Genomic DNA, 23,867 nt, shown 5'->3' with positions numbered 1-23,867 from the left:
AGCGAAACCAAAGAAAACCAAGAAAAACCCTAACCCTAAAACAAAATCGATCTAAAAACAAAATGAAAAAAACGATAGCTTTTTTCGGTTCGTGAGGAAAACCGGCGGGTCGGGGGCTCCGGCAAGGTGGGACGGCGTGCGGCGGCGCTGCGGAGCGGCCGCAGCGATGCGGGCGGCGGTGGCAAGCGCAGGTGGCGGCGGCTGCAGCTGCGGCGGGCGGCAGGCGCGACGGCGGCGGCGAAGCTCGGCGGCAGCGGCTTCGGCTATGGGTTGCGGCGGCTCGAGGTGAGGGAGGAGGCGGCAGGGCCTCGGCCTTTAAAGGCCTCGGGGGCGGCGGCTTGGAGGAGGGGTTGGCCCGGGGCGGAGTCCGGCTCAGACTCCCCCTCGGTGTCCGTGTCAGGAACGGTGGCGCGTGTGAGGAAGGCGGCGGGGGGCGTTGGGCCGCGTCCTGCTCGGCTGGGCCTTCGGCCCAGTCGGGCCGGAAACTAAGGAATATCAAACGGAGTCCAAATGGAATGAAACCTTCGGGAGCGTGATTTTTGGAACAAACGTGATCCAGAGGACTTGGAGTGGTTGTCAAACAATCAACTAGGCGGCCACAAGGCAGGGGTGCACCTACCCCCCCCCCCCGGGCGTGCCCTCCACCCCCGTGGGCCCCTCATTGCTCCACTGACCTACTTCTTCCTCCTATATATATTCATATACCCCGAAAACATCAAGGAAGCACCACGAAACCCTATTTCCACCGCAGCAACCTTCCGTACCCAGGAGATCCCATCTTGGGGCCTTTTCCGGAGCTCCGCCGGAGGGGGCATTGATCACGGACGGCCTCTACATCAACTCCATGGCCCCTCCGATGATGTGTGAGTAGTTTACCTCAGACCTTCGGTTCCATTGTTATTAGCTAGATGGCTTCTTCTATCTCTTTGGATCTCAATACAAAGTTCTCCTCGATTCTCTTGGAGATCTATTCGATGTAATCTTCTTTTGCGGTGTGTTTGTCGAGATCCGGTGAATTGTGGGTTTATGATCAAGTTTGTCTATGAACAATATTTGAATCTTCTCTGAATTCTTTTATGTATGATTGGTTAATTTTGCAAGTCTCTTTGAATTATCAATTTGGTTTGGCCTACTAGATTGATCTTTCTTGCAATGGGAGAAGTGCTTAGCTTTGGGTTCAATCTTGCGGTGCTCGATCCCAGTGACAGAAAGGGAAACGACACATATTGTATTGTTTCCATTGAGGATAAAAAGATGGATTTTATATCATATCGCATGAGTTTATCCCTCTACATCATGTCATCTTGCTTAAAGTGTTACTCTGCTCTTATGAACTTAATACTCTAGATGCATGCTGGATAGCGGTCGATGTGTGGAGTAATGGTAGTAGATGCAGGCAGGAGTCGGTCTACTTGTCACGGACGTGATGTCTATATACATGATCATACCTAGATATTCTTAGAATTATTCGCTTTTCTATCAATTGCTCGACTAATTTGTTCACCCACCGTAATACTTATGCTATCTTGAGAGAAGCCACTAGTGAAACCTATGGCCCTCGGGTCTATTTTCCATCATACAAGTTTCCAATCTATTTTATTTTGCAATCTCTACTTTCAATCTATATCATAAAAATACCAAAAATATTTATCTTATTATTATCATCTCTATCAGATCTCACTCTTGCAAGTGGCTGTGAAGGGATTGAAAACCCCTTTATCGCGTTGGTTGCGAGTTTCTTATTTGTTTGTGTAGGTACGATGTGACTCGCACGTGGTCTCCTACTGATTGATACCTTGGTTCTCAAAAACTGAGAGAAATACTTACGCTACTTTGCTGCATCACCCTTTCCTCGTCAAGGGAAAACCAACACATGCTCAAGAGGTAGAAGTGGTATTTTCGTAGGTCTTCTTCTTGTTCCCAGGTGGCTTCATGCTCGGTATGGTGGCTCCACTGAACTTTGCAAAACTTGATAACCTTGCTGCAGGTAACTCGGCTGGCAAACTCAAGAATCTTGACGAGTTTATCTTCATAGGTCAGATCACTCTCCAACTGAATTGCTTCCAGGGGCACTGTATCTCTTAGAGGAATATCGGCCATCTCTGCATGGCACTTCTTCAATTGGGAAACGTGAAACACATCATGAACTCCTGACAGTCCTTCAGGTAACTCCAACTTGTAGGCAACTTCTCCCATATGTTACAACACTTGATTTGGTCCTACAAATCTCGGGGCTAACTTTCCCTTAACTCCAAAACGTTTAACTCCTCGCAGTGGTGACATGAGAAGATATGCTCGGTCTCCAATCTCATAGACTACCTCCTTACGTTTGGTGTCAGCATAACTCTTCTGCCTGGATTGAGCTACCTTCAGTCTATCCCGAATCAACTTAACATTCTCTTTAGACTCCTTGATCAGATCTAGTCCAAACAACTGACGGTTTCCAACTTCATCCCACATTAATGGTGTCCTGCACCTTCTTCCATACAAAGCTTCGAAAGGTGCCATCTTCAAACTAGCTTGATAACTATTGTTGTATGAGAACTCTGCGTAGGGCAAATTATCATCCCAACTAGATCCATAATCTAGCGCACAGGCACTTAACATGTCCTCCAGAATCTGATTTACTCTTGCGTTCTGTCCATCAGTCTGTGGATGAAAGGCCGTACTGAACTCTAGCCTGGTACCCAAAGTCTGGTGCAGTTGATTCCAAAATTTTGAGGTAAACTGTGTTCCTCTATCTGATACGATGGCCCTTGGAACTCCGTGCAGACATACGATCCTGGTCATATATATCTTGGCCAACTTCACGCTTGTATAAGTGATTTTTACTAGGATAAAGTGAGCTAACTTTGTCAAATGATGAAATACTACCCAGATAGAATCATATCCCGACCGGGTCCTGAGTAATCCGGTGATGAAATCCATGCCAAGTTTGTCCCACTTCCATTCTGGTATCGGCATAGGTTGTAATAATCTGGCTGGCTTCTGACGTTCTGCCTTCACTCTCTGACATACATCACACACTACTACATACTCGGTGTCGGTGTCAAAACCGGCGGATCTCGGGTAGGGGGTCCCGAACTATGCGTCTAGGCAGGATGGTAACAGGAGGTAGGGGACACAATGTTTTACCCAGGTTCGGGCCCTCTTGATGGAGATAAAACCCTATGTCCTGCTTGATTGATATTGATGATATGGGTAGTACAAGAGTAGATCTACCACGAGATCAGAGAGGCTAAACCCTAGAAGCTAGCCTATGGTATGATTGTATGTTGTGGTTGTTGTCCTACGGACTAAAACCCTTCGGTTTATATAGACACCGGAGAGGGTTAGGGTTACACAAGGTCGGTTACAAAGGAGGAGATATCCATATCCTTATTGCCTGGCTTGCCTTCCACGCCAAGTAGAGTCCCATCCGTACACGAGACGAAGTCTTCAATCTTGTATCTTCATAGTCTAACAGTCCGGCCAATAGAGATAGTCCGGCTGTCCGGAGACCCCCTAATCCAGGACTCCCTCAGTAGCCCCTGAACCAGGCTTCAATGATGATGAGTCCGGCGCGCAGTATTGTCTTCGGCATTGCAAGGCGGGTTCCTTCTCCGAATACATCACAGAAGAATTTGAATACGAGGATTGTGTCCGACCCTGCAAAATAAGTTCCACATACCACCGTAGAGAGAATAATATTTTCGCAGATCTAATTTGCAGGCTTGTTTTGGCAGCATGACGTTATGTCATGGACCGGTGATTATTCGAACTGTTTCCTTTAACCAGCCCCGCACATAACGCGAGGCAGTTTTTCGACACGTCTCGTCAAAGCAGAGATCGTGTCCCCTTATTACGGGATTCTCATCAATACGGGTGTGGGTAACCCAACTGCGCTATCAATTACGGCGCTTGGGGGATAAGCGAGTTTTACCAGGCAAGTGGGGACGCTTAGCTTCGTCCGCCCATATAAAGGGATAAGGATTCACATTTCTATCCACGCCTTCTTCCTCATTTGCTCATCCGTTTTCGCACACTCGAGCTCTAGCACCCAAGTCCGCACTTCCCACCTCAACCTTCTCCAACCATGTCCAGAGCGGGAGGCAGGTGGATGGTCTCCTCCGTCACGGCGGGAGACGTCAGGAAGCTGCGCGGAGCCGGATACTTAGCCGCGAACATCACGCATCGGCTGCCCGCTGCGGGGCAGATCGTCCCTACCCCGGAACCTCACGAGAGGGTGGTTTTCCTTCACCACTTCCTCCGCGGACTAGGGTTTCCCCTCCATCCATTCGCCCGTGGTCTCATGTTCTACTATGGGCTGGACTTTCATGATCTGGCCCCGAACTTCATCCTCAACATTTCGGCGTTCATCGTCGTGTGTGAGGCTTTCCTCCGCATCCAGCCCCACTTCGGCCTGTGGTTAAAGACCTTCAATATCAAGCCGAAGGTGGTACGAGGCCAACAAGCAGAATGCGGCGGAGCCATGCTGAGCAATATGCCCAACGTTATATGGCTCGAAGGCTCCTTCGTGGAGACAATAAAGGGATGGCAATCGGCGTGGTTCTACATCACCGAGCCGCGCGACACCAAATCGGTGGCAGCCCCCGAGTTTCGATCCGGATTCCCTACACGGCTCACTTCCTGGAAAGAGAAGGGCTTGTCGTGGGGTTCGTCGGTGGAGCTAGATGGACTCCAGAAATGTATCCGGAGTATGGCGAGCAAGAAGCTCAAGCTTGTCAACATAGTCCAAGTTATGCTCATCCGCCGGATCCTCCCGTGTCAACAACGGGATTTTACCTTGTGGGAGTTCGACCCGGCCCGGCACCAGACTCTGAGCGAGCTCTTTGATACGACGCACAAGGACGTCTGGAAGGTGCTGTTCAAGGGCGCCGAGGTCCCTCCTTCTCTCGCCGAGGACCGCGGACTAAGCGCAAAGCGCCTAGCGTGTTCGGTGAGTTCAATACGTCCCGTAGGACATTTATTTTCCCTAGCTTAATTATGTGCGGGGTCTAATCTCCATGCCTTTGACAGGACTGGGTGGAGATGTCGGGGCAGATTAACTGCCCGGCCCCTTTGCCCGAAGATACTGCGGGGCGCTCTCCTGACGGAGATGCTGACTCCGGCTCCTTACAAGGTGCCGGAGAAGTCCAAGAAGGCCAAGGGAACCCGAAAGAGTTCCCGGCGCCAGGTGTTATCGGACTCATCGCCCGATAACTCTGCGGCACACTCCTCCCCCGAAGACGAGGAGGAAGAAGAAGATGCTCCCCCTCTAGGAGGGGGAGACAAGAAAAGGAAGGCCGCCCCAACTGGGGAGGCCGAAGGGTCCAAGAAGGGGAGGACTCTCCTTCCGGACAGTTCCACCGCCGCCGACGAGGGCGAAGACGAGTGGTTGCCCCGGGCCAAGCCCCCCGGGAGATCGTAAGTATTCGGATACCTGAGTAACTCATAGAATTCCTTTGTCACACTATTTTTTCCTAACGCCGAACATAATTATGCAGGCCGCCACGAGCCAGTATCGATGTATCATCGGACGGCTCCCTGAGCTTGTCGGACATGGATAGCGATCCAGTCCCGACCGCCACCTCCCCTCATCCTGCTGACGACGCCGAGGTGCTGTCTCAAGAGGCACCGGGTCAAGGGGAGACAGTCCTGGAGGCGCCTCAAGGCGACCTTTCGGACTCCGAGAGCCAAGGGGACGGGGCCCCTGAGAGCTCCGAGTTCGGCCCTCAGCCGAACACCGCGTCGGACCCTCCAGCGGTTGCGGGCTCAGGCAGGTGGCCTCCTTCTAAGAGGGGCAAGACGCCTGTGCCGGTGACCTCTGTCCATCCAGAGGCACCGGACAATCTGCTGGAAGCGCTTCGCAGCGCTTCCTTCGACGAGGAGCACCGCACTATCATGAGTGCGGTGATCCAGAAGGTTCAGTCCGCCAAGAGCGGATTGACTGAAGCTTGTGCCAGCCTTCTAACAGGCTTTGAGGTAAGTGTTTTAAAATGTAGTAGAAATATTACCGTATAGACAGTAGCCCCTGATGCTTTGTTCGGTGTTCACAAAGAAAAGCCGAACAGAGGATCAAATAATATCGCAGGAGTCCAATATAAGTATGTCAATATGCATATGCAGGCTTCGCTGCTGGCGTCCGCCGCACTGACTGTGGAGGTCGTCGTACTGAAGCAGGACCTCGAGGGGTCCAGGAAAGAGCTCGGCCTTGCTAAGAGGCAGCTCGAGGAGAACAAGGGCAAGTAATACCCTGTCTATAGATATGTATATATAAAAGAAGACGCGATTGCAAAATGACAGGATCAACGTATATTTGACAGGGGCCACGACCGAGGTGGCGATCCTGAAGCAAGCGCTAACCAAGGCCGCGGATATAGCGGCCAAGGAGCGCACCGAGCGAGAGAAGCATGAGGCTCGAGTGGGCAAGGTGCAGCAAGAGCTCCAGGCTCTCGTGGCGAAGCACGAGGCGTTGGAGCTTGACTCAAAGACGCGGGAGTCTGAGCTTGTCGCGGCCCTCGAGAGCGCAAAAAGTGCCAAGGCCGAAGCCCAAAAGGCCCTCCAGGAGATCGATGCGATGAAGAAGATAGCGGCGGGTAAGGCTTTCTATATGCAAAGCAAGCATGTAAAAGTAAATTACCGATTACTTACCCGAATCTGGAGCTCTCCAAGAGCATTCGCAGATTTGCCCCATAGCGTGTCCGATGCCGCACAATTTTATCAGGCCGAGGATGGAAGCTCAACGGAGAAGTTGTTCTGGTCTCAGTATGCTGAGGCCGAACACCTGGTGCCAATGAGCGACCAGCTGAAGCAGATGGTCGAGCTACATATGGCGGCCGATCTGGCCATGAGGAGCTTTATAGTCCAGATGTGGCCGGGCGACACCCTTCCGAACAGCTTCTTCAGCCTGGTGAGGCGGCTTGTGGATGCCTGCCCGCGGCTGGAGGTCGTCAAGCGATCTGTCTGCATTGAAGGTGCACGCCGGGCTTTTGCCCGTGTGAAATTGCAGTGGGTCAAGCTAGACGTCATGAAGCTGATCAAGGAGGGGCCGCCGGAGGGCAAGGAGCACCGCCACCCCGAGATGTACTATGAGGGTGTTCTGCCGGGTGCCCGTCTCATAGTGGACGAGTGTTCAAAAGATGTAATATTTGAGTGAGACTTGCTTGTTTTATCCTGTATTTATGAAAACTTGTTTCATATGCGCTATGCAACGCTTGTTTGAATTTAAAATATTACCTTCTGTTTGGCTGTTTATCCAATCTGAGAGATGGCTAGTCCTCCGCTTCTGCCCCCATGCCATGAGTGCTGGGGTGTTCGGGATAAACCTGAGCACTCTTGTTCCCATGTTTGGGTCCTTCGAGGGAGGTGCTCAGCACAGCGAACAAGGCAACCGGACTAATAATGCTTTATCACTCTCACTTAGCCATAGAATTCTATAATTTTAAATTTCGGCGAAGCCCCTGGTATTCAGAAGGCCGAATTTGGGGTGCAATACACGCCTTTAAGCCGGACAGGGCCGACCCCTCGCTCTAAGCGGCATTAGTCTTTAGGGACTCGAAAACCTCGCCGAACAGCGACCAGTCTCTCGCCTTATCATGACAGTCAGTTTTAGCTTTCTCTACTGAGGTGCTAAACCCAGCAGAACTGGGGCACAATCGCAGTAGTTCTCCTAGCGCTACCTTAGCCGATAGAGCAGAACGTAAGGTACCAAAACATAGGATCCGGGCAAACCCAACATTTGACCAAAGACATGATTCGGAGCTGATGCATATAATGCTATAAGTTCGGGGTGCCGCACTTGTGAAAGTGTTTGGACTTTTCACACCGTGTTGTGAGGTACGTAAGCCCCTGGTGTATTAGCCGTACCAAGTTGTATGGTTGCAAGGCGTCATTAATGAACACATAGATATATATAACAAGAATGCAATAATAGTCCTAATGTCATGCATTGTTTATTAAAAAATTGCGTTCAAGCAGAGTGATACAGATATTGCGATAAGCAAAGAGTAGTACTATGTCCCTTCCAAGGGCAAGCTGAGGGATGATATTAAATCGAATATTTCGCTCGTTACCGTAATCAACCTGGGAATTCCGTGGTATGACGTACTTGTCTGCTCCTTGGTTGCTGCATCATGTGTTCGGCAATAGTGTTGCCGGACAGTGTTTCCAGAGATTAAGGTCCTGAAAAAAAAGGAAAAATAACTAAACGGGAAGCCCCTAGTGTGGTTTAAGCCGCATCTTGGGGCGTGCCGCAGTTGTGCCCCCCTCCCCACCTGTGCCGATGGTATTTTTAATGCGTAATTATGTACGCGTGGCACGAGTTTCACCGTTGGGCTGGGATTGGGGTGGCTGCCGTATTGCTACGCGAGCTCAGATCGCACCAGGTGGTCTATTTGCCGATTGCCCCGAGCGCGCTTGAAGGTGTCCGGGCTTTGAAGCGCCAAACTGGTTGATTGCCTTGAGAGGCTGCTTTGCGCTTCTGCTGCGAGGGCCGCGGTGTGCTCCTCTGTTCGGAGAGAGCGCTCTGTGTTTCCATTGACTGTAATAACTCCGCGAGGTCCTGGCATCTTGAGCTTGAGGTATGCATAATGTGGTACCGCATTGAATCTAGCAAATGCGGTTCGCCCGAGCAGCACGTGATAACCACTGCGGAACGGGACTATATCGAAGATTAACTCTTCGCTTCGGAAGTTATCTGGGGATCCGAAGACCACTTCAAGTGTAATTGAGCCTGTGCAATGGGCCTCTACACCTGGAATGATGCCCTTAAAGGTCGTTTTTGTGGGTTTGATCCTTGAGGGGTCTATACCCATTTTGGTGCACTGTGTCCTGATAAAGCAGGTTCAGGCTGCTGCCGCCATCCATAAGGACTTGAGTGAGGTGAAATCCGTCAATGATTGGGTCTAGGACCAGTGCGGCGAATCCGCCATGACGGATACTAGTGGGGTGGTGCCTGCGATCGAAGGTGATCGGACAGGAGGACCAAGGGTTGAACTTTGGGGCGACTGGCTCCAACACATATACGTCCCTGAGCGCACGCTTCCACTCCCTCTTGGGGATGTGGGTTGCGTATATCATGTTCACCGTCCACACTTGCGGGGGAAACCTCTTCCATCCTCCAGTGTGCGGCTGCCGGGGCTCCTCCTCGTCATCGCTATGCGGCCCCTTGTGCTTGTTTTCGGCAATTAACTTGCCGGCCTGCTTGAACACCCAACAATCCCTGTTGATGTGATTGGTTGGCTTGTCTGGGGTGCCGTGTATTTGACACGAGCGATCGAGTATACGGTCCAAGCTGGACGGACCCGGCGTACTTTGTTTGAATGGCTTTTTCCGCTGACCGGGTTTAGAGCCTTTGAATCCGGCATTGACTGACGTATCCTCAGTATTTTCGCTGTTAATGCGGCGTTTATGCTTGTTGCGACGTGACCTGCTATTGCCGTCCTTGGTATCTGAGGTACCATGGTTCTTTGATATGTTATTACTGCGAGCCAGCCAGCTGTCTTCTCCCGCACAAAAGCGGGTCATGAGCGTCGTGAGAGCTGCCATAGATTTCGGGTTTTCCTGACCAAGGTGCCGGGCTAGCCACTCGTCTCGGATGTTGTGTTTGAAAGCCGCTAAGGCCTCTGCATCTGGACAGTCGATGATTTGATTTTTCTTTGTAAGGAACCGAGTCCAGAATTTCCTGGCCGACTCTTCTGGCTGCTAAATTATGTGGCTCAAGTCATCAGCGTCTGGTGGTCGCACATAAGAGCCCTGAAAGTTGTCGAGGAATGCGGCTTCCAGATCTTCCCAACAGCTAATGGAGTCCGCTGGCAAGCTGTTAAGCTAATGTCGCGCTGGTCCTTTGAGCTTTAGTGGTAGGTATTTGATGGTGTGTAAGTCATCACCGCGGGCCATGTGGATGTGGAGGAGGAAATCCTCAATCCATACTGCGGGATCTGTTGTGCCGTCGTATGATTCAATATTTACAGGTTTGAAACCTTCTGGGAATTGATGTTCCATTACTTCGTCTGTGAAGCATAAGGGGTGTGCGGCACCTCTGTATTGGGCTATATCGCGACGCAGCTCGAATGGGTCTTGCCCGCTGTGTTCGGCCTAGCTGGATTTGCTTTTACTGTATCCGGCGTGACGTTTATCGTCTCGCAGAGTGGTGCGCCATCGTGATCCATAGATCGATATTGCATGCTTTGCTTTGTCCTCCAATATGTCGCAGGTTTGGCGTATCTCCCCATGCCTTTTTATTTGAATGGCGTCGGGGTGGAGGCTGAGCTTTTGGCTGGAATGCCTCTCTATCGCGGCCACGAGGTGGGCGATCAGCCGTATCATACGCTTCTTCCTCCGGTCGGGGTAGTAACCTGCACTTTGGGTAATTCTTGGAGGGGCGCTCGAGTTTATATTCCTCGGCCGCGAGGACTTCAGTCCATCTGTCAGCTAGCAGATCTTGATTAGCTTGAAGCTGCTGCTGCATTTTCTTCAGGCTATTTGCCGTGGCCATAAGCCGGCGCTTGAAGCGCTCTTGTTCGACGGGATCCTCTGGTACGGCGAATTCATCGTCGCCGAGGCTTGCCTCGTCTTCGGAGGGGGGCATGTAATTGTCATCCTCCTCCTCTCCATCTGCCGCTCTCTCAGGAGAGTTGGCTCCTCCATCCTCCTGCTCTGAATCTTGCTGGAGGGGAATCTTGTTGTCTTTGGCACTATCCGGAGTGTTATTATCTCTTGTGCCGGTATCACCACTTTTGCTTTGGCGGGACCTAGAGCGGCGCCGCTGACGTCGGCACTTGGGTTGCTTCTTGGAGGGGTCATCCTCCGCTATCTCATCGCCATTGCCTTCTTTGGGTGTATCCACCATGTATATGTCATATGACGAGGTGGCTTTCCAGTGCCCTATAGGCGCTGGTTCATGTTCGTCTCCTACATCGTCGTCCATACCGTCGATGTCTTCGGAGTCGAAGTCGAGAATGTCGGTTAAATCATCGACACTGGCTACGAAGTGGGTGGTGGGTGGGTGTCGAATTTCTTCGTCGTCCGCATCCCAATCTTGTTGCCATAGTTCGGCCAGGGCTCTCCTAACAAAGAGAGAGACCTTAGTGAATTTAGAATGTCGCAGAAGGGCGAGTGTTGAAAGATATCTGCGGCGGTGAATTCCATGATCGGCGCCCAATCGGATTCGATTGGCAGGGGCGCGGATGGTTCGGAGTCCGGAAAAGAGTCCGGCACCTTGGAGTCACGGGCTGCGCAGAGGGTTAGGCTGGTGTTCGGCTCGATCGCCGTTGAGACTGCATCCCCTGAGGCGGTGTCTAACCACCCGTACTCGATTGGCGCAGTTGGCTCTGAGCTAAGGGTCGGAGCTGATGCGGGTGCGGCCTCTGGGGTACTGTTCGGCGGCAGAGCTAGGTCATACCCATCGTGACAGTGCGGCGCGCCCGGCTGTGGCTCGAATCCGTCGAAGATCAAGTCTCCGCGGATGTTGGCCGTGCAGTTCAAACTTCCAAATCTGACCTGATGGCCAGGGGCATAGCTTTCAATCTGCTCCAGATGGCCAAGAGAATTAGCCCGCAGTGCAAAGTCGCCAAATACGAAGATCTGTCCGGGGAGAAAAGTCTCACCTTGGACCGCATCACTATCGATGATAGTAGGAGCCATCAAGCCTAACGGCGACGACATAGAGGAACTCTCAATGAAAGCACCAATGTCGGTGTCAAAACCTGCGGATCTCGGGTAGGGGGTCCTGAACTGTGCGTCTAAGGCAGATGGTAACAGGAGGCAGGGGAGACGATGTTTTACCCAGGTTCGGGCCCTCTTGATGGAGGTAAAACCCTACGTCCTGCTTGATTAATATTGATGATATGGGTAGTACAAGAGTAGATCTACCACGAGATCAGAGAGGCTAAACCCTAGAAGCTAGCCTATGGTATGATTGTATGTTGTGGTTGTTGTCCTACAGACTAAAACCCTTCGGTTTATATAGACACCGGAGAGGGTTAGGGTTACACAAGGTCGGTTACAAAGGAGGAGATATCCATATCCTTATTGCCTAGCTTTCCTTCCACGCCAAGTAGAGTCCCATCCGGACATGAGACGAAGTCTTCAATCTTGTATCTTCATAGTCTAACAGTCCGGCCAATAGAGATAGTTCGGCTGTCCGGAGACCCCCTAATCCAGGACTCCTTCACTCGGCAATATCCTTCTTCATACCCGTCCACCAGAAATGCTCCTTCAAATCCAAATACATCTTGGTTTTTCCGGGGTGAATCGAGTATGGCGAGTCATGAGCTTCCTGAAGTATTAACTTCCTGATCTCTGCGCTATTGGGCACATAAACACGATCCTCAACCCATAAAGTTTCGTGCTCATCCTCACGGAAACCTTTGGCTTTTCCTTTGCTCATATTCTCCTTAATCTCAGCAATTTCCTTATCATCCTTCTGAGCTTCTCGAATCTTTCCCAATAATGTAGACTGAACCTCCATTGTTGCAACAAAACCTCTTGTAACTATGTCCAAATGAAGCTCCTTGAGATTCTCGACTAACTCCTGTGGTAATCCTCCGCTTACAAGGGTATTGGCATAACTCTTCTGGCTCAAAGCGTCTACTATGACATTGGCCCTTCCTGGATGGTAGTGTAGCTTCATATAATAATCCTTTATGAGCTCCAACCATCTCCTCTGCCTGAGATTTAGCTCCTTCTGCGTGAAAATGTACTTAAAACTCTTGTGATCCGTGTACACATCACATCTATTTCCAATCAGGAAATGTCTCTAGGTCTTGAGCGCATGCACTATGGCTGCTAACTCCAAATCATGTGTGGCATAATTCATCTCGTGAGGTCTCAACTGACGTGAAGCATATGAAACAACTCTTCCGTCCTGCATAAGTACACCTCCAAGTCCTAGGCGAGAAGCATCGCAATACACTTGGAAATCCTTGCGTATATCCGGAAGAATCAGCACTGGGGCTGTAACCAAACGTTTCTTCAACTCCTGAAAACTGGCTTCACACTCCTCGGTCCATTTGAACTTGGTGTCCTTCTTCAACAACTCTGTCATGGGTTTCGCAATCTTCGAAAAATTATCAATGAACCGTCTATAGTATCATGCGAGTCCCAGAAAACTGCGGATCTCCCCAAGTGAGGTGGGTGCCAAGCACTCAGTGACAGACTGAACCTTGGTAGGGTCTACTGCTATACCTTCTCCTGATATAACATGCCCAAGAAATCCAACTTCTTTCAACCAAAACTCACACTTGCTAAACTGAGCATACAGCTGGTGTTCGCTGAGCTTATCGAGAACTAGGCGCAAGTGTTCCTTGTGTTCCTCTTCATCCTTCGAGTATACCAGAATATCATCAATGAATACCACCACAAACTTATCCAAAAACTCCATGAACACCTTGTTCATCATACTCATGAAATAGGCAGGGCATTAGTCAATCCAAATGACATGACCGAGTACTCATACAGCCCGTACTTGGTGGTAAAAGTTGTCTTAGGTATATCCTGTTACGACTCTTCAACTGGTGGTATCCTGATCGTAGATCGATCTTGGAGAATACTTTAGCTCCTTGCAACTGGTCAAACAAATCGTTGATCATCGGTAGTGGGTATTTGTTCTTGATCGTCACTTCATTCAATGCGCGATAATCAACAACCATTCTCAACGATTCATCCTTCTTCTCAACTAAGAGCATTGGGGCTCCCCACGGTGATGAACTTGGTCGGATGTAACCTTTCTCCAATAACTCCTTAATCTGCTTCTTAATTTCCTCCAGATCGTTTGCGGGCATCCGATACGGTCTCTTCGATATTAGTCCGGTGCCTGGCAACAACTCTATCAAAAACTCTATGTCTCGATCTGGTGGCATGCCTGGTAATTCCTCTGGAAATACATCCGGGTAATCCTTCACAATAGGCACTTCTTCCTGAACAACTCTAGAGAGAGAATTTACTTGGGTCCTCCTTGGCGCATGCCTAGACACATACTTGATCCTTTTTCCCTCCGGGGTGGTGAGTAAAATTGACTTGCTAGCACAATCGATGTTTCCTCCATACCACGATAACCAATCCATGCCTAGTATTATATCCAATCCTTGTGATTCCAAAATTACTAGGTCTGAGGGGAAAACATGGCTACCAATGGTTAAGGGTAACCGATCACACCGTCGGCTGGCCATATACTCTGATCCTCGCGAGCTTACTAGCATGGGTGACCTAAGGGCTAAAGTTGGTAACTTAAACTTGTCCACAAATCCCCTTGATATGTATGAATGCGATGCACCAGTATCAAAAAGAACAAGAGCGGTAAATGACTTAACCAAAAACTTACCAATCACTGCGTCAGGCTGCTCCTCAACCTCCTCCATGTTGATGTGGTTCACCTGACCTCTCGTGAAGGGATTTGGCTTCTTTCCTAAGCTTCCATTTCCATTGCCATTCTTCAACTCAGAACAATCGTTGGCGTAATGCCCAGGCTTCCTGCACTTGTAACAGGTAACATGGCTCAGGTCTTTCTTGGCGGGCGTTTCTGGGTTGGGACGGTTCTGGTTACTGCTTGCTCCATTCCCATTTCCATTCTTAGGCCCACTGTGGTTATGTGAACTCGCTCCATTGTGAGTATGGCCCCCATGGTTATGGGTGTAACCTCCAGAGTTAGGGGTAAAGTGAGGCTTCTGCTGAGCTCCAGAATTGTACTTCCCTTGTCCATACTTCTGTTTGCGGCTCTCTATCTGTTGTTGTTTGTTTTCAATCATAAGGGCCCTGTCTACCAATTACTGGTAGTTTGTAAATGTTGCCAACATCAACTGCATACTCATCTCATCATTCAGCCCTTCCATGAACTTCTCCTGCTTCGCGGCATCTGTGGCCACATCATCTGGGGCATGGCGAGCTAACTTACTAAACTCATCCATGTACTGCCCGACAGTATGATTTCCCTAGCGTAAGTTGCAAAACTCACGCTTCTTCATATTCATTGCTCCTATAGAGACATGGGTTGTGCGGAAAGCTTGCTGAAACTGATCCCATGTGACATTGGCTATGGGAAAAGTGGCTGTGTAATTCTCCCACCATGAGGCTGCAGGTCCATCCAATTGATGTGCGGCAAAGCGCACCTTCTCAGCATCTGTGCAACCTGTGGTGGTCAGCTCCCTTCAAATCTTGTGGAGCCAGTCATCAGCAACAATCGGCTCGGTGCTACTGGAAAACACCGGCGGATTCAACCTCAGAAAACGGGCTGAGTTGTCAACTGGAGGTGGTGGAGGTGGGTTGCTGTTGTTGTTTTTGTTGCCTTGGTTCTGAACTAGTAGCTGCATCAAGGCATTCTGCTGCTGGATCAACTGAGTGAGCTCCGACGGGAAGGTAAATCCGGTGTCACGTCTCGGAGGCATCTGATGGGTTTTGAGGGGAGAGATTAGAATAGAATGAGGTCTAAGGGAAATCACTACCCATATGCACATGAGGCAAACACAAAATCATAATGATATCACTCAATTCAAACAAGGGAATACAGTCGATCTAACTACCATTACAGAATACTCGGACTATCCTATGTACATGTAGGGATACTATTGATAATGTGGTGGTCGACTAGAAATTTTGATCGGAAGAAGATTCCATGATATCTGCTCCAGCTTCGTCTTCATAGTCATCATCACTGTCGGGGTCGGAGTCGGTGTCATCGATGATGATGTAGTCCTCGGGATGATCGTCATCTCCTCCTAGTGTGGGGTCTCCCATGGATACTCCTAGCTTATTCTTCAGGTCTTCATTCTTCTCCAGTAGCACTACAATTTCCTCTTCGTATCCATCGCGTGTAAACTTGAGTTCTTCTTCAAGCTCCATGATCTTGGTCATCACCTTCTTCAGATCTATCATGCTGGCGCACATTTGGTTCTCCTGGCGGCGAATGTGCTGGTTTAACTCCTGATAAAGGCTGCAATGGACTTGTCCCTCCTGGTGTTGATCATCTCCCACTGCTCATCTCGGTGTCCACATATCTGGTAGATGGTATCCTTAAGATCCTTGTGGTAAACTTCACCGATGTGTCCCATGGCGATGTGGGCTTCCATGCTCTTTCCTAGACTCCAGGTTCGTGCATCAAAGGAAAACTCTATGGGCTCAGTAACTGGTGTGAATGTCCTTCCTGGAACATGTACTCGAATGGTCCAGCGCTCTTCTTCCTGTAGAGTGGTGGTGTAGGTCCCGGTGAAGCTTGGTATTCCGATGTTCAGGTATCTAAGTGGCCTCCTTCAAGTGTCGTCCAAAAGGGGTGTCTTCATCTGGTTGAGAAAACTTGTTCCTTGGGTCCACCATCTATAGAGTGGAAAAAGGAGAGGAGTCAAAAATGAGTAGAGAAGAGTGACCTAACGCTTATCTTAGTGGTCGCGTCCTACAGTTAGTGTGTGCTCTGATACCATCTTGTAGCGATCTGACCTCAAACGGTCAAATCTCTGTGCATAAGTGTCATCCCTGGATCGGTAATGCCGACACACACAGTACTTAAAGGATTTATAACAGAGTTTCAATCACACACTTATTACATCGAATGTCTCAAAATAGAACACTACACCACAACACCGAATTGGGGGCAATTAACTGCCGGGAGAAATACAAGAATGAGGGCAAATCATCTGCCGGGGATTTTGTTATTGCCGGTAGAAGTGCATAACGGCAGAGAAACTACCGGTAGAAGTTAATGAGCAAGGTCATGCGCACTGCCAGTAATAATGTCCACATCTTAGGTCATAAAAACTGCCGGGAGAATTGAATTACGGCCCACTATCTGCCGGGCCTGCATGTGGCGCAAGCCCAAAATAATATTTGGCCCAAATGTGTGCTGGCACGGGAGAGCGTGTGACATTTCCACTCAAAAGAATTACAGCCACCACTCAAAAAAAAGAAGATGATTTACAGCCACCACACGACCTGTTCTCCTCCCAAATCGAACCCTCCCTGGACCTCCTCCTCGACCGCCGTCGCCGCCCCCTCTGCTGTTGGCCACGCCCTCCACCACCACCCCTTTGGTTGACCTGTGCGACCCCATCGGGATCTATGGCGGCGGGGCTTGCATCTCGTCGTCGCCTCCCTCGATACGCCTGCGACATCGTCGTCGCCTCCCTCCCTTTAAGACCACCACCAGAACTGGTCGACGATGCCGGTCGCCTCCATCTCTTCTTTACGGTCCATCACGCCGACGAGCATAGGTGGACTCCGCACCACGGCTTCCTCCCCGCCAACGGCGAGCGTGGTGTCCCATCTCTACTATGGTGGTACAATACTTTCCTCAGATCCGTCTCGGTGGAAACCCGATGCAGGTGAGATCTTCCTTACCAAGGTTGTTAATCTTTTCTTCTCTGCTCGATGAGAACTCATGGTGCGCGTTTTCCAGTTGTCCGTATGAAGGGAGATTTCCCCTTCCACCGAGTTACTACTGAGCGTGTTCCTTGTTGTTTTTTCCTTTTCCTACCAAATTGATGCAGGTGCTATTAGTGAAAGGATTGGAGACTGGTTCTAGCGGTGGTTGGTTTGTTTGAGGAATTCCTAGTGCTCGTGATTTGTAAAGGGTTTCAGCCAGGTTAGTGTATATTTCATTTTGTTATCTTAATACGCAAGTATATGTGCCTATTTCATTTGCTTGTATCCATCCTTTTTAGTACATGGATCGGTCTTTATTTATTCAGGTTCAGACATTGCGCAACTGAAGACTGCGTATACTAGTCGAAGGCACAAGCGATGCACGTGTTCTTCACTCACTCATCCGTTTATTTGAGCAACATTTATTTTCAGATGGGAGTAGTATGTATGCCATTGAGTATTAAATCCCGTCCAAAGGATTGGCAAGTTGCTGCTTGAAAACTTGGTAGATACAAACGATTAGTGCTCTATACAAGCTACTCCCTCTGTTCCGAAATATAAGTCTTTATAGAGATTTCATTATGAATCATATACAGAGCAAAATGAGTGAATCTACACTCTAAAATGCATCTATATACATCCGTATATAGTTCATAGTGGAATGTCTATAAAGACTTATATTTAGGAACGGAGGGAGTAGTTTTTACGGAGTAGAAGGAAGGTTACTCTAGTCATCGTTGTTTCCGATCATAGCTACAAAAGATCTTGAATAGCATAGTTTCACCAGTGGGCCCATTTGGAGCTATCAGGATTCCAGAAAGGTCCTGGAGTCGTTTTGGCGCCTGCCCGTACATAGCGAATCTAAGAAATGTCAACCATTAGATCTCTTGGGCAAGGTACTGATGAACGGTGGATATTAATTTTATGGAACAAATCAATGACTTGTATTTGCTCTCGAGTCTGTGCGGACTGCTAATCCAAATTCAAAAAATTGTTTACTATAGTAGTAGGGAAATGTAGCACTCTATAAAGTTTTTGGTGCCTCCATCTGAAAGAGATAAATTTATAGACATGAGTGTGGATTTGATATTAAAAATTTCTCTACAAAAGTACCTACTTTCCTGCCATGATTTACCATCTAGCTAATTGTTTCATAGGAGTTCAATACTGAGGTAACATTTTTCTCTCTCAAACTTGTGCTTGAATGTACCAATGAAGATGCTCTTCACAACTCTAATTCTTGGTGCCAATGGCTATTCTCCCATTTACTATGATTAAGTGCTCTTTGTGCTAATTCTTGATGTTAAAAGACAACGAAATTTGACTAATGAACATGTAGTTGGAATGAACAAGTACCCTTGTTTATCTCTGTTGATCGATTGATGTGAGATCATTTAGTTCACTCATCATCATGCACATATACTTCAGATAGAGAATCTCTTTCTGTCTCTTCTCTGTTTGCTACAAATATAGACTGAAAGTGGAGTACTGCTTCTAGAGTTTAAAGATTTGAGCTTGCAAAAGTGTTAGTTCTCTGATATGAAGTTTATTATTTATGTGCTGTGAAAGTTGTTGTCTGAATGTGATATACCCATATATTATATAAAGAACAAGTTCACATAGGTACCAAAAATTATGCTTAAACTTTCATGCCATCTAATAGATAATAGTTTATGTATACTTTTCAACTTCATAAGCATTGCAGTAACTATATTGTCACAAGAAATTATATATTTTGAGAAGCTTCTACAAGATCTTGATATCACTTGTGTTCTATCGCTTGATCCTGTGCTTGAGAAGGTGATTCCCTAAATTGCACAACTCCGAAAACTTGTACGTGATTTGATTTTCTTCTGGTGGTCACACTTACATCCTTCAAGGATCATCCTTATCAGTTATTACAGTAAATTTGTCGATTTAGCGTTTTAATTTCTATTTGCACTATTAGGAGTATCTCCTGGAAAAAAAAACTTCTACAGACCAACATGACTAATGTATGTGTGTTGTGTTAGATATATATTTGGTTATGAGTTACTGCTTTTGTGGTCATGGGGAAATTAATCATTCCATGATCTCAACATTGTAGTATTTTGCGCAAATTTGTGAAGTTCAACGTCTTAGTGTCATGGCTCAGGACTAAATTTTCTTGAGTTATCACATCAAAACTTGAAATGTGAAAATCAAACTACTTTTGCTTACTTGATTCTTTTGAGCGTGCATATGAAACAATGGTTATCTATGTTGCTTGCCTGTGCTGTCAGCTACTGTGATCTATCTTTCATACCTATATACACATTATGCTTGGACATGTGTTGTTTGTGCGAAAGGAAACATCTACTCCCTCTGTTCCTAAATATAAGTCTTTTTAGTGGTTTCAAATGGACTACCACATACGGATGTATATAGACATATTTTAGAGTGTAGATTCACTCATTTTGCTCCGTATGTAGTCACTTGTTGAAATCACTAGAAAGACCTATATTTAGGAACGGAGGGAGTAGTATTTTGTAATGCTTGAACTCAGGGTAGTCACTACTTAAATATTTCTCCATGTAATCGAGTAAGAACAGTTCTTCAGAACATATTATCGTTTTCATCTTCAGACATCTTGATAGGAAGCACCAGGGAATGTTTGCAGTTTCAATTTATATTGTACGTAAAGGATTGTAGATATGCTCTCGGCCAGTGAAAACTTCTAAATGATCTATGCACTATGGCAGTGCCGCGGTGGATACTTCTAAATGACTGCACACATGCTTTATTAAGTCTTATCAGTATAGGGAGTTCAATAATCTTTTGGTGCTAAACAAGTGGATGCTACTACTGAATACTAAATCAGTAAAACACTGTAGGAGTTTTACAAGAAAGCTTTGGGTAAAAAGATTTTTGTGTTGTGCTGTTTATTCCCATTGGTCGATCGATGTGAGATCATCTAGTTCAACTGTCATCATGCACATATACTGTTACATGGAAGAAAAATAACTAGCTAGAGAACTTATTTATGTCTCCTTTCATTTTGCTGCTAAGACAGACTGAAAGTGGAGTACTCTTCTAGAGTTTAATTGTTATTACATGCTGCTTTTACAAGGTTGGGGTCTTCAATCTAGTTTTTACTCAATAAGTTACTGTTTCTTAAGAATAACATGAAGCATGGATTCTTATATGTTCCATGTATTATGTCAGGGCAAGTAATTATCAGCTGAGCAAAGGCTACAACATGTTAGGAGGAGAAGTTTGAATGGAGGCAGAGAGTACACTTGGTAAGTCATATATCCAACCTGAACTTATTTACTCATTTATTATTTTTGTTCTAGTCTGAGTCCAAAAAGATGGTTTGACAAACGGGGGTGACATTATGTACACACGTGCGCATCTACCATTCATTCTTGTGAAGCATTTAAAATAAAATAAAATTGAATATGGCCAAATTTGGGTTCCAACTTTTGCCATGCTGCCATGACTTCGTATTAGTTTGCCCCCTTCAACATGTAAAACTATGAACCTGACCATATTTTATTTGGAACATTTAGATGATGTGTCAGAAGAAAAGCAAAAGGCAACAATGAGAAAGAAAACAAACGGCAATCTACTTACATCTGACGTGTAAATTCTAATGTGCCAAAAATTTCTCTTTTCAGGAAATAGAATGGAAAAAGGAAGAGGAGACAATGCTGAAGCACAAGAGCGAGAGGCTAGCAGAAGTTAAAGCAATAAACTATAAGCATTTTGAATGATTAGGGCCTCGCGTTGTTGGGAACATTACATCCATGGGGAAAGCTAATTTGTGTTGCTAGTTTAGCATAGAAGCCACTATATGCTCATTTCGGCCATGTGTCACATCCAAAACATATGTAATTTTCCTTTTGTTGCACAACACCCTTATATATGGGCGTTTCTAGAAACCTATGTATTTGGTCGTTAATTTTATTGAATGAAGGTAAGTTTTACTATGAGGCCCATATGTGAATTATGAAATTGTGTCATTTGTTTTGATTGCCTGCACAAAATGAATGCATATTAAATTAGCGATTTGTGGCCCAGATCAATTTGCTTATGCTAGTGAAATCAACGTGATGGCATATTAACTGTCGGGTAAACAAGCTTGTGCCGGCAGTTACATTGCCGGTAACTGTAGTTTATATGCCATGGTCAATTTGCCGGGAGAAAATAAACTTCCGGTAAATAAATGTGTGGGGGCAGTTAAACTGCCGGGAGAAGTTTATCTGCCGGGAGAAGTAATTCCCGGCAGCCATTCTCGTGGCAGTTCTATCTGCCGGTAGAATTGCTCTCCCGGCAGTTTATCTTCCCCCTTAAGTGGTTTTTCCCAGCAGATTACATGCCATTTCATTGGTGTTGTGGTGTAGTGGAACTTATTACAATAATATGGCTGAAGGCCATCTAAATAAGATAACAACAGAAGGCTTGGAAGATAAAGCGAGTCCATCAACTCCAACGGCATAGCTGAGTGCACGACAACGACGTAGCGCACCTTACTCTTCGTCTGAAAAGTCTGCAACATAATATGTTGCAGCTCGAAACGGGTCAGGACATGGAATATGCTGGTAAATATAACACCTTAGAGCAAAGAACATGTAACAGCTATAACTATATGCATATATGCCTGGTGGAGGCTCTAAGGTTAATGTTTTTGCGAAAAGCCAATTTTTCCCTACTTCAAAGGAATATATTTTATTTAACTACAAGGTTTGTTAAAAAAACATTGAGAATGGAAACCCCATCTCAATCCCAATTAAAGTAATCATCAACCAACAAATTAATTAGAGTAAAGTGATGAGATCAACATCATAATTCAAGTACCAGATACTCAAGATGCCCATAACCGGGGACATGGCTAATCATGATTAGTTTATACACTCTGTAGAGGTTTGTGCACTTTTCCCCACAAGACTCGATCTCCTTTGTTGATTTCTCACGCTACATGATGTTTGAGAAACGGATGACCGAGACACAGTCTTTCAAAAGCATTAGCCCTTTCGACGAGTAAACCGTACCACCTACATCCCCTACATCTACTAGTTTACCACTGAAAGAGTTCACACAACATACTCAACTATGCCAGAGCCCATAATATATTGTGTCTGGACACGGAAGTTTCCAGCATGAATAACAATATCATCCCTTTGAGCCTGGGTGGCGGACCATAGGATGATCACACGGATTCCCCGGGATCTCCTTGGACAGCACTGGATTGCCCTAGGTGCCCACAAACAATCCACCCAGATGTGTGTTAAGTAGCCACCTTAAATAAACCCTTAGTTAACAATAATTCTCACAGCTGACATGAATCACTCAAGCCAAACCACGTCTACGAGCATAGCATAGCGGTATAAGCATAACGTAGAAGTAACTCCCATGGTTTGAATGAAAAGGGCAATAGGTACTACCTCAACATCTACTTCCCAAAATACACACAAGTTAAACAGATCCTATACATGCAATGTTTGAGGATTAAAACTAATGCATAAAAGCTGGGTATGAAAAGTATGATCAAAGTGTTACTTGCCTTCCTGACGATTTGAAAACCCTAGTGACTCGCAGTAGCACGCTTCGCACTTCGGAAACTCTATCGCAAGCAAACAATAACATACATAAGCACTCAAGCAATAGAAGGTAAAACTCGAATGAAAAGATCCAAATGGAAAGTACAAGTGAAGAGCTTCATACGCAAAAAGAATCAATCGAATCAGAGCTACGAAACTCAAATTGCGGTCAAAAGAAGTTCAAATTCAAATCTGCTTGCAACCAAATTTTAATTTGTCAAAACCATGTTCAAATTGATTAACTGGAAAGAGGGGTTAAAGACGAAGATTTTGGCGTTGGTTTCACTGGATTTGGACGAACGGTTAAAAAGTTGCGGGCGTTTGAAGATCAGGGGCTAAACTATGATAAAAATAATCGCGGATAGGTCCCTAGCCGAAAATAAAATAAAAAGAAAAGACTAACGAACAAACGTTCGCTAGCAGAGATGAACGGACGAACGCGTTCAAGAACAGAGGCGTTCGGGTGAACGTTGGCTAATTAGCGAAAGTGAAGAAAACTGAGAAAAACCCTAACCCTAAAACAAAACTGATCTAAAAACAAAACCAAAAAAACCGATGGCTTTTACTTGGTAGCGAGGAAAACTAGCGGGTCGTCAGCTCCAGCGAGTCGGGGGCTCCGGCGAGGCGGGACGGCGTGTGGCGGTCATTGATCCATTGCCTACGGGTTTTTCACATATTGATCTTTGCTTAGTTACTTTTCCATTGCCACTATTACAATCACTACAAAACCAATACTATTAGTTTTGCCACCGTTACCGTTACTTCCATATTACTTTGCCACTAAATACTTTGCTGCAGATATTAAGTCTTTCAGGTGCGGTTGAATTGACAACTCAACTGTTAATAATTGAGAATATTCTTTGGTTCCCCTTGTGTCGAATCAATAAATTTGGGTTGAATACTCTACCCTCAAAAACTGTTGCGATCCCCTATACTTGTGGGCTATCAAGACTATTTTCTGGCGCCGTTGACGGGGAG

The 23,867-nt window shown here is 46.8% G+C and overlaps 1 long non-coding RNA gene across 1 annotated transcript; it reads left to right on the top strand.

Annotated features, from left to right (window-relative positions):
* The first annotated feature begins 17,470 nt into the window (after positions 1-17,470).
* LOC125556071 lies at positions 17,471-21,049 on the top strand. The gene is made up of 3 exons (XR_007304988.1): positions 17,471-17,548; positions 20,512-20,588; positions 20,967-21,049. It is a non-coding gene; the product is annotated as an uncharacterized LOC125556071 (long non-coding RNA).
* The last annotated feature ends 2,818 nt before the right edge of the window (positions 21,050-23,867 follow it).

The sequence above is a fragment of the Triticum urartu genome, chromosome 5 (assembly GCF_003073215.2).
Source record: "Triticum urartu cultivar G1812 chromosome 5, Tu2.1, whole genome shotgun sequence".
Taxonomy (NCBI): domain Eukaryota; kingdom Viridiplantae; phylum Streptophyta; class Magnoliopsida; order Poales; family Poaceae; genus Triticum; species Triticum urartu.
The sequence above is the reverse complement of the archived record's forward strand: the minus strand, read 5'-3'. Positions and strand labels throughout refer to the sequence as shown.